Consider the following 19,073-nt stretch of genomic DNA (forward strand, 5'->3'; position numbering starts at 1 on the left):
CGTAGCACCACCCAGGCAGCTCACCCACCCCCCTGGGGTGGCTAGGCGATTTCAAGATTCGGCCAGCTACCCCCCGGGGGTGGGCGGGCCACCGGGGTGGCATGGGGTGGGCACCGCAGCCCCACCCCGCGCCACCCCGTGGCATGGGGTGGGCACCGCAGCCCCACCTCGGGCCACCCCGGCGGCCTGCCCATCCCCCGGGGGTGGTTGCGCGATTCCGAGAATCGCACAACCATGCCCGGGGGACGGGCAGACCGTCGGGGAATCGCGCAACCACCCCTGGGGAACGAGCAGACCACCGGGGAATCACCCAACCACCCCCGGGGGACAGGCAAGCCATCAGGGTGGCGCATGGTGGGCACTATAGCCCCACCTTGCGCCACCCCGGTTACCCGAGGGGCGGGCAGGTCGCCAAGGTGGCGTGGGGCGGGCGACGCAGCCCCACCCCGCACCACCCCAGCGGCCTACCCACCCCTCGGGGGTGGTTGGGCGATTCTAGGAATCGCCCAGCCACCCCAGGGGATGGGTGGGCTGTCGGGGTGGCGCGGAGTGGGTGCCCCAGCCCACCCCACACCACCCCAGAGGCTCGCCCGCCCCCCGGGTGTGGCTGGCCGAGAATCACCCAACCACCCGAGGGGGGCGAGCGGGCCATTGGGGTGGAGCAAGGTGGGCAACGGGCACCACCCTGGTGGCTCGTGTACCCCCCGGGGGTGGTTGGGCGATTCTCAGGGGTGGCTGGGTGATTCTCGAAATCGCCCAGCCACCCCTGGGGGCAGGCGGGCCGCTGAGGTGGCGCAGGGTGGGCGTCGCAGCCCCACCCCGCGCCACCCCAGCGGCTTGCCTACCCCCCGAGAATCGCCCAGCCACCCCCAGGGAAGGACGGGCCGCTAGGGTGGCATGGAGTGGGCATTGCAACCCCACCCCGCGCCACCCTGGCGGCCCGTCCGCCCCCCGGAGGTGGCTGGGTGATTCCGAGAATCACTCAGCCACCCCTGGGGGTTGGGCAGGTCGCCGAGGTGGCGCTGCTTGCCCCTCGGGGTGGCGCGGGGTCACGCCACAGCACCACCCCGCGCCACCTCGGGGGGCGAGTGGGCCGCAAGGGTCGAGCGAGGTGGGGAACCCCGCACCACCTCGGCAGCTCGCCCACCCCATGGGGGTGGCTAGGCGATTCCAGGAATCGCTCAGCCACTCCCGGGGGGCAGGCGAGCCGCTGGGGTCATGCCGCAGCACCACCCCGTGCCACCCCGGCGGTCGGCTTGCCCCCCGGGGGTGGTTGGGCGATTCCGGGAATAGCTCAGCTGCCCCCGGAATCGCTCAGCCACTCCCGGGGGCGGGCGAGCCACCGCGGTGGCACGGGGTCATGCCGCAGCACCACCCTGTGCCACCCCTGTGGCCCACTTGGCCCCCGGGGGTGGCTGGGCGATTCTGAGAATCGCCCTGCCACCCTCGGGGAGCGAGCGGGCCACTATGGTGGCACGGTGTGGGCGCCGTAACACCACCCTGCACCACCCTGGCAGCCCGCCCGCCCCCCGGGGTGGCTGGGCGATTCTGAGAATTGCCCAGCCACCCCCGGGGGGCGAGCGCTCTTCGAGAGTGGCGCGAGGTGGGCGCCGCAGCCCCACCCCGCACCGGGGCACTCTTCAGGGGTGGCGTGGGGTGGGCGCCACAACCCCACCCCGTGCCACCCCCGGGGGCGGGTGGGCCGTCAGGTTGGTGCGGGGTGGGCGTCGCAGCCCCACCCCGTGCCACCCTGGCGGCCCACCCCCGAAGGGCGGGCAGGCCATTGTAATGGCGTGGGGTGGGTGCTGCAGCACCACATTGGGAGATTCGCAGATATCAAAGATCCATTAGAAGATGAAAATGAGCAAAAGGAAGCAGAAAAGATTGTAGAAGAAGACAATGATGAAACTCTAGAGGACAAAGAGCTTGGATTACATGACATTGTTGATTAAATTTAAGTTATGCTTGGAAATCAAGCTCCTTTTTTGTACCTATTAATTAGTTATTCTTGTAATGTTTTGACTTTGACATTTTATGAGATAAATAAGCACTCAATTAAGGTTGTTATGCGTTCAATATTTGTATTATGTGATTTTCGCATTAATTTTTATGTTAATCATTATTTTTTGAAAAAAACAATGATTATTATTTTTTTTGACATGAAATTCATAAAAAAAATATTATTTAACCATTTTTAGTTAAAATTTTCCTATAAAAATTGTGATTTTGACATGTCATCTCTAGTAAAAAATTACAAAAAATTATCAAAACGTGTAGTTTTTTAGTTATATTTATGCTAAAAATGGTTATCTTTATGTCAATTGTTAAAAAATATTGTTTTTTAGAAACAAATATTTCCTGTGGACTGAAAAATTAATTAATGTTGTATAAATATGTAGAATATCGAAAATTCAAAATATCGACCTTTTTCTTTAAATATGCAAAACAATAAAAACCTCACTACAACAAAATTAAAATTAAAATAAAAACAAGAAAATATGAAAAAAAAGACCACCTCAAAAATTATTAAATTTACAAAAATAATTATTTACATTTCATATATTAGAAAATAAAAAAAATAAAAAGAAAGCCTTTTAAAAAAAGGGCATGGTGTAGAATTACCACTTGTTAAAATCAGCGTCGAAAACACTACCATTCTAAAACGCAATGTACATAAAAAAATTTATAGTGCCAAAAACTATGCTTTAAAAAAAAACATGTGTGTTATGCATCACCCCTTTTCCAAATCGGGTCACTTTTTTGCTATCTCGACAAAACAGGTAACAGTATGAGTTCCCGTTTCAAAATTTACATTGTTTGTTGTAAGTAGAGATGAAACCTTTCACCACATTATTATTAAAACCCTTAAAAATATAAATGAAATCTCGCCATCCAGATAATTGGAACAGGGTGAGGTATTCCTCATAAGCTTTAATAATCTCACCTTCGAGAAGCTCTATTCAATCTACATGTGCCATGAAAAAAATTCAACTATGGTTTCATTCATACAATCAAGACAGGGCTTTGGCGAGCAAAGCCTAACCTTACATAGTGACATGCAAAGGTAGAAACATGGAAGTGGAATCTAAAGAATGTGGGAATAGAATGCTAGGTTTTGAAATGACTGACTGGCATGCATGTTGGTCGGATAAATCATTCTTGCGGACAAGACCAATCTCCCCAGTATCAAAAGATATCTAGCAACAAGCAGAACAAGCAAATCTACCTTTCTCTAAACATATTGCGATTCATTAATAAAAACTAAAGAGGTGTTTTAGACCCTACCTTAAGTTCAACGCTAGTTTGTGGCAGCCATGCTCCAATCATCTGAAAGAGTTTCCTTTTGAGAACCTGCAATTACAAACAAGCACACATCAAATAACACCTACATAGCTAATATAATAAATCATGTTCATTATGATGATCAAGGAGTTCATAAAATAAACCATAAAACACAACTTATTGAGAAAAATAAACATTATTGTATTAACTTTGAAATAGAAAAACTTTACAACCTTGGTGCCTTGATGTTGTACAAGCTCTTCCAAGGGTCCAAACAGGAATCTCCTCTACTTTGACAAGCCTCACTCTCTTCCAAATGAGATCAAAAGGTATGTAATCTTTCCTCTCAAAAGCTCAATTAGGAAGACTAAGCTCCAGTAGCATTTCACCTAAAAAATATTCAGCTTTCAACCTCCTAAGTAACCAGCCCAATGCTTCATTTTATAGTGCAAGATAAGGAGGTTACAGGTCCACCTATGAAGGGATAGAGTCCTCCTTCAAAGGGATAAGCTCCTCGCATCAAGGGGTTAGCTCCTTAAGGTATGGGATGCATGAACCTTAAAGGAGAGAACTTGCCACCTCAAGATTCCTTCTAGAAGCTTCCAGAAATGACTCAAAGTGAGTTTTTAAGAATGTACTTATGCCTTTTTGACTTTTACAAGGGTCCGCACCCATTACACAGAGACAGAGTGGTCAGGTGTGCAGGGGACATGACTATTTAGGTGCGGGACCCCAGGTAATTCTAAGAGAAAGTGCGGAACCAGAGTTTTAGAGACTTTTAAGGGCTTTCTCTTATTTTCAAGGCTTGACATGAAGAACTAAGGTTTAATACTTGCAAAGGAGGAAAGTATGAGTGGTGATAGACTCACACAGATTGCAGAATGTCAAAGTGACAATTTTTGTGCAACAGATTGCCCCCTAAAGTGTGAAGTCTGTAATAGATGAGGATAGGATTTGTCATCTAAGAAGAGTGAAGTACTTTATCATTTCAAGGATCATCCTGTGGACACTCTGGTCGGAACCTGTAAAAAATTCAATACAAAATATATATATGTGAACATATCATCACTGAGGTAGGCATTCCCATACTCAGATCAAAATTGACTAGAAAACTAACTAAATAGCTCTGATACAGGGATGATTTTGTAATACATCACAAGTATAGACATATATAGACATAGTATGGGCGTAGCCATCTGTTTATGAATAGTCCACTATATAATGAATAACAAAATTCCTCATAGCTTGGATGGTGGAAACTAGATCCAGGGTCTTGATTTTTGCTTCCTGAACTAGTACGATTCTATCCATGCGAATGAATGTGTTGAAGTCGAACATGGTAGAAAGCACTTGATTACCAGTCAATGATGTAAACTGTTAACAAGTGTGAGAGAAACCACTAGTAATGTCAATGGCTCTCAAAGTACTCAGTACAATCCATGAAATGTGAATAAATAAGTTGATGTCGAACATGTCACAGAATCCTTTGATTAAAGGTCAATGATGCAACCTGTCGTTGAAGGTGAGAAACCTGCCATTGAGGCATGCAGATTCCAAGGTACTGAAGATTTCTAGATCATCTTTCTAGATAATGAGCTGAAGTCGATAGAAAGCGATCTGTCGTAGGCAAGCCCACAACACGAAATCATAGATCAAGTTTGAAGAAATATATTTGGCAAGGACTAACTCAAGGATGGTCAAAATGGATGATAGATATTTTGCAAATGAATGGTTTATTTGAACTGACCTCTTGAACAAATAACAACACTGCAAATGGTTTGGTGACAATTAACCCAAAGCGAATACCCAAAAACCAGCTGAAGACTTTCAATATGGTTCGATTAACTATTAGGCAAAGGATTTCCCAACCCAGGTGAACAAAAAATGTCGTGTTCAAGAGTGGTTAAATGCTTTTCTAAAACACAAAGTGTAACAAACAGGTTCATTTTTCTCTCTTTTCCCCCACCATTTTTGGCAAGTACCTCTTTATTTTTGACAAGTTTGAAGAGGATAACATTTGCTTGCTTATAAGCTCATCCTTCGGATGAGTCCAACTTAGTTTAAAATTCAAACCCTAAGAAGGAGTGGTCCGTTCCTGTTTTAAAATTGAATAGGTCCTTCACTGTTGAATTTTAATGAGTCCAGTATAGGAAAAACTCGATGTTTTTCAATTTTAGGGAGTCAGAAGAAAAACTTAAGGAAACTCCATGGTTGTCCTTTTTCATAAATTTATGTCTCCCAAGCCCGAAAAAATATAAAATAATACTTGAGAGAACCGCTTGACCATTACGATCAAGGAGTACCTTTCATAATAAGTGGCCCTGATCTGAAAAAGTAAAAAAGTGATCAAAGACACATCGTTTTATTACCAATATCGAACTTGAAACGACAAAAGTCCAGCAAACGTTTCGTGTTTATACAGTCATAAAAGAGGTGTACTCTTTTTAATTCCATTTTAACGAGTTTAAAAGAAAAACTCGGCAATCTTTTCATATTTTACGAGTCAGAAAAGAGCGTAAAGAGGACTCCAATGTTTTTTTGAAAATGACCAATTATCCTTGAAAATCCAATATTCTACACAAAAACTCAAAAAATTACTGTTTAAAATAAATAAAAATGCATCAAAAGTTACCTTTTTAAAGTGGAAAATAAACAAATTAAAAATTCATTTATTCAAAAAAGCTTATAAAAAGAGCTTTTGTAAATTCATTTTTACCGTTTGACTTCAGAGTGAGAAATAAGAGATTTTGGGTAAGAAACTTCCTGTGAAGATTGTGAAAAATCAAACCGTTGGAATAGAAAACCGTCAGCTCCAGGTAATCCACATCATCCCTATCTTGCATTTCAACTGTTTAAAATTTGTTTTAGGGCTTTAAAAATTGGTTTTTTAAGGAAAATTTTGTTTAAAAAACCGCTCGCGGGGGTCCGCAGGTGCAACATGCGGCCCCTGCGGACCCCGAATTTTTCGTACAAAGGAAAAAGTCGGGGTCCCGCACCTGCTCTTAAGGATGAGTGCAGACCTATGCACTGTCCCTAACTAGCAGGTGTGGACCCCACGAAATACGCTTTAAAATTTCAAATTTTTCCATTTCCGCCCAAAATTTTTTGAACTAAAATGTTCTAATCCACCTTTTTTGCAATGTAGGATATAAAAAATTCTCATTTGGCAAGAACAGGAGCACGAAGATGTGGATTTAGCCGCATTACTTCATCCACCTACAATACAGGCATTAAAAGCATGTAGACTATTTAAATTCTAGGCCATACCCAACATGAGGGCTCAGGTAGACTTCCTGCAATGGCTGGTGGAGAGGTGGAGTACACAGGACCAATGTTTCATTATTGGTGGCCACCGACTTGAAATCGAGCTAGAGGACATTTACTTTTGACTGGTTCACCCAAGAGAGGTGAACGATTATCTCTATTTGGGACTAGGCCAGGTGGCCAGTCTGTTGCTAGTCTCCGACTAGAGTTTTGTAATGACCAAACAGAGGACAAACGGATAGATATTAAAACTATCTCCTGTCCTGAACTTAAAGTGATTGCATTTACTGTCACCAGACTATGCAGGAGCGCAGCATTGCATGTAGCTATCGGATCCCAGATGCGAATGGCAGTAGACTATTATCGAGGCACCATCTTCAACTGGTGCGAGGCTGTGTTGGCGAATGTAAAAGGCCAACTCACTAGAGCAAAGAATGGACAACTAAAAAACTTTGGATATGGTTTCCTGGTCGTGAGCTTTGGTCTAGAGAGGGTCCCTATGTTGGTCCCACAGCAGCTTTCCGTTGAGGATGGACTTCCTTGAGAGCCTAAGATTATGCGTTGGGTTGCAGTGATGGCCCGTCATCTTGAGGAGGGTTCAGAGGTTGTCCAATTTCCACCAGAGTATTTTCGTTGGTTGAGAAACCAACTTTTTGTGATTCAGGATTTTCCATATGCTGGGATGGATTATCGTGGTGATCCAGACATGGCTCTTCCACCAGGAGAGCAATGGGATGATTTAGGTAAAATCATTTTCAACAATTTCTAAATTTTTAACTAATTTTTTTTGTTTTTCAAATCGCCCAAAACGAATAGTAAAAAGTTTTAAATGCAGACGTGGGTCCACAGCGACCAGCTGCTCTCCAGCCTTATGAGAGAAGATGCCCAGCTACCGCAGCATTGGCCCCATAGGACCCATCTACAGAGACCCTAACCGAATTGGAGAATCATCTAGAGCATTTGACAGTAGACATTCCAAAGACTAGCATAGATGATATTCCACTTAGGTTATAGCATTACATGATTGGGGTCCCAGGACCTTTTAGGAGGTTCCTTTGTAGGGTGGCTCGATCAGTGGTTTCTTATCGTGATCATCATCAATGATAGGATGATCGCCTTTGTAGACTCATACGACATTTTATGTCTTTTTGTACTATCATTTTTTCCGATCATAAGGTGTTTTTCAACCTATGATCGAAGATGATGTATATTTGACATGCTTCTTATGCTATGATATATCACTATTACTAGCTATCTTGTACAACATGTTATAAAATGTTTTTAAATTTACTATTTTGATTATTGCAAATTTCTATTTAACATTCGAGAAGCAACTGCATCTGTTAATGTATTTAAATATTTTGGAATATGTTTATATTCAATGTACTCAAATTCACGTTCCAAGAGATGAACTCTAAAAAATAATCTTAATAACACTGGATTTCTAATGGCATAAACTCTGTTAAGCTATAATACAACGAGTTCAGAGTCTAACCTAACAATCAAACTCTGAATCCCAAATGAAATGGACTCAGATAATAACTCAATCACTGCACTATACTCTGCAATGTTGTTCGTTGTTTGACCGAGGCTTACCCCATGCACAGATACTAACTCATCAGAGGGTGAATAGATAACCCAAGTTGTGGAAGAAATGTTCCATGTACTACGACAAGCACTATCAGCAAAACCAATGTATGTTTGAAGAGACGTCGACATCTGCAATATCAAGAGTAAAATCAAGATAAGCAAGAATAATGATAAAAACACTTTCTAAACTAGGCATACTTTCTAATCTAAACACACCAGCTAGAAAGAAACTAATCTAACAAAAATCTCCACACCAAACTTTAAGCATAATATCTTTTCAGATAAAGCCCATTTCTAGGTCTACCTAAAGAGACACCGTCAAAATCTACCAATTCATAGGCCCCTTTTTCCAGCTTTTGCTTAACAATATAAGGACCATGCCACATAGGTACAAATTTTCCAGCCCCTAGCTTATCGTTTGCTTGATCATATAGTAATACTAGATCTCCTTCTCAAAAATTATAGGGTGTAACATTTCGATCGTACTGAGCTTTTATTCATTTTGCATGAGTCTCAATTGCTAATGTAGCATCATGTCGATTCTCATCTGGCTACGCTAAGTACAACAAACGTTTCTCCTCTTCGAAAGTGGCTGGGAGTAATTCTATGGCTATTTACAATGATGGAATTTCTCATTCAATGGGTAACACTGCTTCCAAACCGTGGACCAGTTGAAAAGGAGTGAAACCAGTGGACATTTTACTGAGGTTTGATATGCCTAAAGTGCTGAAAATAACATGTTATGCCAATTCGACCTATGAATCCCAATGATTTGTTGGATCATAGCGACTAGAACTTTATTGATTGCTTCAACTAGACCATTCGCCTATGGGTAATATGGAGTAGAACTTTCGTGACACAGGCCAAGTCGATCTGTCAGATCAGTCATCATGATGTTTTGAAAATGACTCCCATTATCAGTAATAATCACTTGAGGAACACTGAATCTAGCAATTATATGATTGAAAACAAAAATTGTAGCAGTTTTGCCATCTGTCGAAAATGTAGGCATCACCTCGGCCCACTTAGTAAAATAATCTACCGCAAGGATGATATACGCATGCCCTCTGGCCGAGTGAGGGTTACATGTAATAAAGTCGATACCCCACTTTGCAAAAGAGCTGACGATAATTATAGGGTGGAAAGGAGCAGGTGGAGCACACATCTTACGATCAAAAATTTGACAATTTTGGCATTTTCGGACTGCATAGATACAATCTTTAAATAAGGATGGCTAGAAATAACCAACGCGCAATATCTTTTGGGCTGTGGCATACCCAAACATATGACCACCACATGCTCCAGAGTGACAGTCATTAAGAACCTTTTCAGCTTCTTCATGAGTTAGACAACATCGGAAAACAGAGTCTGCCCCACGATGATAGAGTGTATCTCCAATAATATTGTATTGTTGGGATTGGAAACGTATTTTCCTTCGTTGAGATCGTGAGATTTCAGACCGAAAAGATTGGGTTTGGAGATAGACAATTATATCTCCATACCATGGATCAAGAGTACTAATAAGAAACAAGGATTCATATGCAATGGGTTCTTCCGCCACAGTTTTAGTATCAGTACGCGGGAAATCACACATCAGTTCCGCAAAAACCAAAGATTTCTTTGCCTTGGATTTTTCAAATTCCAAGTCAAATTTCTGCAGGATAACTATCCATTTGGAATACTTGCCCCCTAGCAATTGTTTGGTCAAAATATACATCATAGGGTTACAGTTAGAAATTATTGTGGTTTTACGTAATAAGATGTAATGACGAAATCTTTGGACAGCTTGAACAGCTGCCAAGGCCAATTTCTCCACATGCGAATATTTAAGCTCAGTCGGATTCAGAGTTTGACTAAGATAGTAAATCACATGTTCACTGTTGAATTCATCTTCCTGAACTAAAACCATCCCAATGGTGGAATGAGAAGCAGCGAGGTACAAGAAGTAATCCTAGTTGTAGTTGGGAGGATGCAATAATGGTGCATGGGTCAACGCGTGTTTAAGTGCATCAAAAGTTTTGTCAGCTATCTCATCCCAAAAGAATGGAGTATTTTGTTTCAACAACCTAGTAAAACCTTTCGTTATCTCGACGCAGTTAGGAATCAAACGACGTAAAAAGTTTTCTTTCCCTTACAAACTTTGGAGTTGGCGGAGAGTCGAAGGAGGAGGTAATTTGACAATAGCTTCAACCTTCGAGGGATCGACACAAATGCCGGCTTTCGAAACAACAAATCCCAGTAAACGACCCGTTTCTATACAGAAAACACATTTGTGTGGATTCAACATAATTCGATAATGCCTACATCTCATAAAGATTGCTCGTAAATAAGTGAGATGCTCAGCTCTACGTAATGAATGGGCAGGCAAATCATAGAGATAAGGTTGCACAATATGCTTGATGTCATGAAATGTGTAAGACATAGCCCTTTGAAAATTTGCTCCGACGTTCTTCAATTCGAAAGGTAATTTTCAATAAGCAAATGTCTCCCATGGACAAATGAAAGCCATTTTTGGTTGATCAGCAGGGAGTATGTTGATTTGATTGTAACCGGAAAACCAATCCATAAAGGAGAAAAATTCACTGCCGGCACAATCATCAATAATTTGATCGATATAGGGTGTTGGATAATTGTCTTTAGGACAAGCTCGATTAATATCCCTATATTCAATACATATTCTTATCGTTCCTTGCTTTTTGTTAACAGGAACAATATTCGATACCCAATCCATTAAGGGGATTGGATAAATGAAACCTGCTCGAAGTAATTTCTCAACTTCAGCTTTAATAGCAGCAGCTTTTCTTGGATGTATCTGATGCAAACATTGCCAGACAGGTTTAGCATCCGGGTAAGTTTTGATTTCATGGACAACAATTGATGGATCGATTCCTGACATTTCTTCATATGACCAGGAAAACACATTACAAAATTCTTGAAATAGGGCTTTATAAGTTTGGATTTCATCGTTCGTACAGGAAGCACCTATATGAATGTTTTCAATAATTCCGAGTTTAACCGAAATGTTAATAGGAACCGTTTGAGAAATATTTCCCAAATTCAACTCAGAATCAGGATGTTGCAATGGATTTTGTGGTTCTTTGACATAATCAGCAGTAAAAATAGATGAAAAATCATTTTCAAAATGATCAAGCTCAAGTAAAAACGAAGATCAATGATGAAGATCTTCCCAGGGTAAATCATCAACAGACAAAAGTTCATGAATCTGCTCATCAGTATGAACAAGATCAGAAAATGTTGTTGAATCTAAGGTTGATATTGAAAGTGATTCCCCATGGATCACATTCATTTGATCGATTTCGGTTGAACAAGAGTTGGAAAACGACTGTACGACCTGATATGCAATTTCATAGGGACTCAAAGGTATGGCGTTGCCAAATGACTCCACCTCAGAATCGGAAGGTACGATCCAAGGATCATCAAAAGTGAAGGTGTTTGATGAAATCATATGAATAGTTGCAAAAGGAGGCGATACATTAGGAGGAGGAAATGAAAAAGTTCCTAGTAAACCAGAATCTTTAACCAAACCTACCACAACATCCTTGTAAGGGATAGTTGTTTTACTGACATGTTGAATACTATCAGAAGAGGCTGGGTCGGATGAAAAATAAGTCAACTAGTCTATGTAGCGATATTTTCATTATGAGGAAACTTGATAAGCCAAAAGACCAATGAAACAACAGCAGTCATAGCATAAGACCAACTGCGACCCAAGAGAAGGTTGTAATTTAGAGGGGCATCAACCACTTCCACATCTAGATTTACAGTTTTTCCTTCAACCCCTATAGGTAAATCCTGCAAAATTCCATAAGGATGAAACCCTCGGCCATCAAAAGCATTTAGAATCATCGGGGATTGATTGAGTGTAGGAGAGCCAAGCGATCTCCAACACTAGATCGAAATAATACACGTAGAAGCTCCCTCATCAATCACATTCCTAAAGCAAGGTCTGTTTTTTACTAACACTGGGATCTGGAAAGCCATTTGATGAGGGAGGTGAGGTGTACTATTCTCTAAATTGAAGATTATAAGGTTTGAATCCTGAATATCAACAGCTCCTATAGTAGACAATAATAATTTACGCTGTGCTGGATATGATTGCAGCACCTCCAAAGCCGACATTGCTGAAGGGGAAATAGCTAAGTCTTCAACAATGTTGTAGTTCTAAGTAGCTCTCACATGTGGATTGAAAGCTGACTTCTGAAGTATACCTTTAGCAGGCGGTTTGATTACTAAGTCTGGGTTAGGTTTCTCAATCTGTAGCGGATCAGAACCAGAAGGAGTTGAAGTTGATGGGTATGAATTAGAAGATTCTGCTTCCTTACCACCAACAGGACTTTTACTACCATAATCTTGCGATCACGTCGCAATCCTAACATGGGACATCATCATTATGGGTTCTTCTGAGGCATTTGAGGAAGAACCTATCATCTTACTATCTTGACTACGAAAAGGATCCTTCAAGATAGCAGGCGTTTGAGGACCTTTGACGATTTTCAAAACCTTAGCTCGATGTGGGAAATCTCTTGTAAAATGCTCCTCGTCACAAATGAGACAAGGATAGTGAGGTTTACGTTTCTCATCAATAGATTCAGTTTTATCTGATTTCTCTTTTGAGTTTTGTTTATTTTTCTTCTTCCCCTTCTTTTTACCACCAGATTTTGATTTGGTTGTAGATGATTCTACGACATGGATATCGGCAGAAATTTCAGTGGAAGAGTCTCTTGTCGGGGAATCTGGTAAAGTTATAATAGGAGAAGAATTATTTGAAGATTTCTTCTTGCTTTTGGTACTAACTGAACCAATCATACCATCGACAGCATGAGACCCTAAAGGAGCTGCAATTATTTGATTGTGCTTTGGAAGGTCGGGGATTTTTTCATGTAAAGTACCCGACTGCGTATAAACGAAGTCAAGGTACTAAGCCTGAGCAATTACTTGCTCTTCAGGAACAACTCCTGCTTTAGCTACATCCTCAGTGATTTTAGGTAATAATGATTTAACAAACCATTCTACCAAAATTTGATCTGGAATAAAAACTTTCACTAAAGGTCGTCGACGTCGCCATTCATGAATATGATCTGAAATATATGTGGACGTTGACTGTTTTAATGAAGTTAATAATTCCGTGCCATTGTCATATCTGATAGGCAACTGAAAATGAGTTAAGAAGGAAGTGGCTAACTAACTAAAATGATAAAAAGAGCCTCATGGTAATTCAATATACCACTTGGCAGCAAGACCAATCAGACTGCGTTGAAAAAGACGTAAGCGAGTTGAATCATCGATAATGGAATTGGATGCACACAGAAGTGATAAGTAATCACATGATTTGACGGATCTTCTCCTGACTTACCCTCAAACTTCAGGATATCACTGGGCAACTTACTAGGCATGGGCGGCCAATACGAAAGATAGTAAATTGGATCATTCGTAAGGCGCGACAAATCAGGTAAATCCAAAGTTGCGATAAAAGGTAACTGACGGTTAGGGTCTCAAAAACCTTGGGTCACAAGACCAGCCCCAGGAGGAGGATATCTAGGATAACCTGGAATTGGATTTGCATTAGGAATATTATATCCTCCTGGAAAACCAGGATTAACCGGACCAAACTGGGGTTGTTGAGGTTGCTGATAAGTATATCTAGGGTATGGTTGATACTGATAAACTGGGTTTTGGATAACAAGAACGAATTGATACTGTCCCTGGTACGATTGATAAGTAAATTGTGGTTGACTTGTGACAACCATACTTGAACTAGGTTGTCCTACAGGCATCTGAACCGTAGTCTAAATTGTAGGTCCAGACTGTGGTAAAGAGGCTTGAGGAGTTGATGCAGGAACAGTAGAAATCGGAGCTACCGATACACCAGAAGCAGGTGGGGTAGATTGAACAGAAGCTGCAGTAGTTGCAGCAGTAGTTTGAGGCAGAGTCTGAGGTGAACTAGGCCTAGGGTGATGAATTACACAAGGTGCAAAAGTTTGAATAGTAGGCTGGACAGGTTGTTGGGTTGGACTAGAAACCAAAGGTTATCCAGATTGAGATGACAACTGCACATTAGGTTACAATATCTATTGATTTTGAGATGGATCCCACGCCATGTTCATTCTAGGGTATGGACCCATAAAAGGTTGAGCATATTGAGGACCATAACGAGGTTGAGTGTAGGGTTGATAATTGAGAGGTACATTTCCAGCTCCTTGTACAAATGGTTCACCAGAAGGCGGTTGGAAACCTTGAGTTGGGTATTAACCTTGAGGTTGATAACGTTAAGGCACGTGCTGAAATTGGGGTTGACCTTGAGGTACATATTGATACTAGGGTTGACCTTGAGGCATATATTGAGTCTAGGGTTGACGTTGAGGTATATATTGAGTTTGGGTTTGACCTTGAGGTATATAATGAGTCTGGGGTTGACCTTGAGATATGTACTATCCTTGAGGTTGGCCCCCATGCGATATTTGGCTACCTTGAGGTTGCCCCCTAGGTGGTAAATGAGAACCTTGAGGTTGCCCCCCAAGCGGTATCTGACTACCTTGAGGTTGCCCCCCAGGTGGTAAGTGAGCACCTTGAGGTTTCCCCCCAGGCGGTAACTGACTACCTTGAGGTTGCGGATTTGGAATAGCACCAGACATCATAAGAATTTCTTCTACGCTCAACGGTTGAGTTCCGTTATTACCAGTTCATATCCCATGTTCAATTGGTTGAGGAGATGCTCCTGAAAAAGTACCAGTGAGTAATTGATACCCAGAAGGAACAGAAGGACCGCCATATAAAAATGTTTCCGGTGTTTGGGAAAACATGGATGACTGTTTCGACATATTCAAAGGAGGATAATAACCTCTGGGCGTAGGATGGAAAGGAATTCGAGGTGGTGAAGAAGCAAGACTCGGATTTTCTAAAAAGTTCGTCAATGATACGTACCAAGCGTCACTTCTAAATGGACTGTAGAAAATTGATTCACACTCCCCAAGTTCTAAACTTGGTTGATTTTCAGGGAGAGTTGTATCTTCATCCGAACTAACAAGTTCTTCAATAGAAATGAGTCCAGAAGGAAGATTTTGGGTAATAACACTTCCTACCCTGGGTGAACCAAGACCACTAGAAGTTGGAGAAGCAAATCCTGAGGATGGAGTATCAGTAGGTTCAGTTTCAAGTTTAGAAATTTTGGGTTCTTCAGCTAATTCACTAGTAGGAGAAAGACTACCAGTAACTTCAGAAAATGAAATTGGTTAAGAAATATACTCTGTTGCTTGAACTTGATAATTAGGATGTATAATTAAAGAAGACTCTTTGGCTTTCGATGACCCAACTCTACTGTCACTAGGTGAAACAAGAGCTCGTAGCCCTTCAAGCTGACTTGGTGTATATTCAGGAGGTTTCCCCCGAAGTCTACGGGATTCTCTCGGTAATTCAGCCATGATTAAATATTTAATTACTTCACACACAAACAAAGAAAATCTCAATAAAACCACCTAAAGTCTCTAAAGAACCAAACAATTGAATCACACACCTAAAAATCTAAGAGTTCAAACCACACACAAATAGTAACTTTCCATACTGAAAACACTAGTTGGTAATGAAATCCAACGTCACAGAATTTAACACAGAAATGGCGGTTGGAACAGTTACCCCGACAACCTGCTTAATGAAACAGACTGGCACAAGTTTCTTCACAAAACCATCTCGAGTGAAGAGAACCCCCCAGAGAGTCCAAGTGAGTCTAGTCGACGTCTACTCCAAGTACAGTGAGACCTATCCTTCACCGTCACCTTAGGAAAGAATCTTAAGATTATGGTCACTGAGGTTACCAATAGTAACAAATACAACTGGGGGAACAGTCTACGATCTGATCTACGCGCAAGGGCAGAGTAACAAAGCTCAATCCCCTTGAAGGCTCCTCGACATGATCAATCTGAGGTTTACCAACAAGTGACCCCAGGCTCCTCGACAATGGTTAATCCGAGGTTTACCGTTTTTAATACGTGCAAATATTCTATCTTTCCCAATGAGACAGACTTGATTGTCTAAAAGGTTTGGACATGATCTCGTGATTGACTCCTTTAAGAGGAGCTTCCCAGATTATATCAATTACAATTGGATTTATTTCCTACCACAAGATATGGCTACTTGTTTGTTTTAACTATCTTGGAGAGTTAATTACTCCCTACTCCAAGATACTAGCCTAAGCTATATTGGTGATAAGAGCCCTAGAAATAAAAAGATTGCTAGATTTATTTTAATTAAGTGTTATTTTTTATAGGTTGTTTCTTAAGTCAATAGGTATGGAGATGAAAATTTGATGGTATGAAGACTCGACTCCAAAAACACTAAAAAATGCACCTAAAAATGATAAACAATTCGTTTTTCCTTCAATGAATTTCTAGCTAAAAGAAAGAGTTGAGAATGCAATTCTTTGAAAAACAAATCTTTCCTTTAACATGTAAATGAAAAGAAAAATCTTTTTGTCTTTTTCAATAAACTCAAAATGAGGCTACTAATTATGCTCCCAAAAAATCCCTTTTCTTTTTCAACACTCAAAACTACAGAAAACAATTCTTTCAAAAGAGAATCTATGATTTCTAGAAAACACTAAAAACTATGAAAATCTAAGCTTGAGATCTAAAAACTTTTGAAAACCTAATTGAATAAAAGCTTCAAATCCTTTTGAGGATGTTTTACTTAGTTATTCATTCAACTAAGGATTAATTCGTTCAAAATAACAAATCAATCAAAAAACACCCAGCTATGTTTTCTTTTATAACAATGAAATTCAAAACTTACAAGCAAGTTTGTTCAAAGTTTTGCAAAGAGAAAACGAAATCTATTTCCCACCAAGGACAGATTTCACAAACTAGTCAAACTCATCAAGAAGACAAAAGACACCAGGGTGATCTAAAGTTTCTTAGGCTTCTAATCTCTGAGTCACTACAAAGACCAAGCAAAAATCAATCCGGGCATGCAAAACTTCTAGAAAATCACCTAAAACAAAAATGCCAATGGAACTTACTCACAAGAGACTTTTGACAGGACACATGCAGATCTGGGCAGAGACTAACAGTCATAAATAAAACCTAAACCTAACTGGACGAAAAGATTTTAGGTTTTTCAAAAATTTTGACAGGGTCCGCAGGCTTCCAGTATAACCAGATGTGGTACCGCTCTGTGCACTAAAGGAACAGTGCAGAGATGTCCGCACTGTATTGTAAATAGAACGTGCGGTCCTCTTTAAAAATTTCGAAAAAAAACAATCCAGAACCTAAAAACTACCCAATCCCACACACATCAAGCAAAAACCAGAAACAAGAACAAGTTTCTCAAGTCAAAGACAAAGGAAAAGCAAAAAACCAAATTCAGTTCCCCAGTGGAGTCGCCAATTTGTTGGCCGGATAAATCGTTCTTGCGGACAAGACTGATCTCCCTAGTATCAAAAAATATCTAGCAACAAGCAGGACAAGTAAATCTACCTTTCTCTAAACATATTGTGATTCATTAATAAAAACTAAAGAGGTGTTTTAGACCCTACTTTAATTCCAACGCTATTTTGTGGCAGCCACGCTCCAATTGTCCGAAAGAGTTTCCTTTTGAAAACCTGCAATCACAAACAAGCACACATCAAATAATACCTGCATAGCTAATATAATAAATCATGTTCATTATGATGATCAAGGAGTTCATAAAATAAACCTTAAAACACAGCTTATTGAGAAAAATAAACTTGATTGTATTAGCTTTGAAATAGAAGAACTTTACAACCTTGGTGCCTTGATGTTGTAAAAGCTCTTCCCAGGGTCCAAACAGGGATCTCCTCTACTTTGACAAGCCTCACTCTCTTCCAAATGAGATCAAAAGTTATGTAATCTTTCCTCTCAAAAGCTCAATTAGGAAGACTAAGCTCCAGTAGCATTTCACCTCAAAAATATTCAGCTTTCAACCTCCTAAGTAACCAACCCAATGCTTCATTTTATAGTGCAAAGGAAGGAGGTTACAGGTCCACCTATGAAGGGATAGAGTCCTCATTCAAAGGGATAAGCTCCTCACATCAAGGGGTTAGCTCCTTAAGGTACTCAAAGTGAGTTTTTAAGAATGTACTTGCACCTTTTTGACTTTTACAGGGGTCCGCACCCATTACACAGAGACAAAGCAGTCAGGTGCACAGGGGACATGACCATTAGGTGCGGGACCGCAGGTAATGCTAAGAGAAAGTGCGGAACCAGAGTTTTAGAGACTTTTAAGGGCTTTCTCTTATTTTCAAGGCTTGACATGAAGAACTGAGGTTTAAGACTTGCAAAGGAGGAAAGTATGAGTGGTGATAGACTCACACAGATTGCAGAATGTCAAAGTGATAATTTTTGTGCAACAATGCAGTACTAAAAGTACTGATTGTTAAGGATAACAATTCAAAGTATTAATAAAACCATAAACCTTGAGAGATTACAATCACATAATGGGTTTTTAGGTATTAGAACTTATGCTTGCCAATTCAAATGGGTAGATCCATGTCATGACATAAATATATAATTTGTTCAACACTAAATCCCATCACATTGTCAAGTGTTAACTCATTTCACATGTGTATCTAGACTTGTGTAACAACCCCTGGTTGATTTTCCATGTAAATTAAATAAGGCCAAGGTCATGGGACACATATTCCAAGTTGAATGTTGTGCAAACATTATAGTGAGCTTCACTTGTGGTTTAATAATGGCTATCCAAATTGGAAAAAGAATTGGCAAAGGAAAAGAGGCAATACCTGGCATTTAATTATAGAAATAAAGGAAAATAGGAGAAAATAAAGGTGAAGAGATGCAAATGTGCATGCAAGGGAAATAAGAGGGAAAATGAAGAAAAAGGAGACTTCAATAATAAAAAGGCATCAATGGAATAGTTGATGGAATTTTGTTAGTCTAGTTTTTTGA

The sequence above is a fragment of the Pinus tabuliformis genome, chromosome 7 (assembly GCF_031772625.1).
Source record: "Pinus tabuliformis cultivar Carrire ecotype Pingquan chromosome 7, CPIR1, whole genome shotgun sequence".
NCBI classification, from domain to species: domain Eukaryota; kingdom Viridiplantae; phylum Streptophyta; class Pinopsida; order Pinales; family Pinaceae; genus Pinus; species Pinus tabuliformis.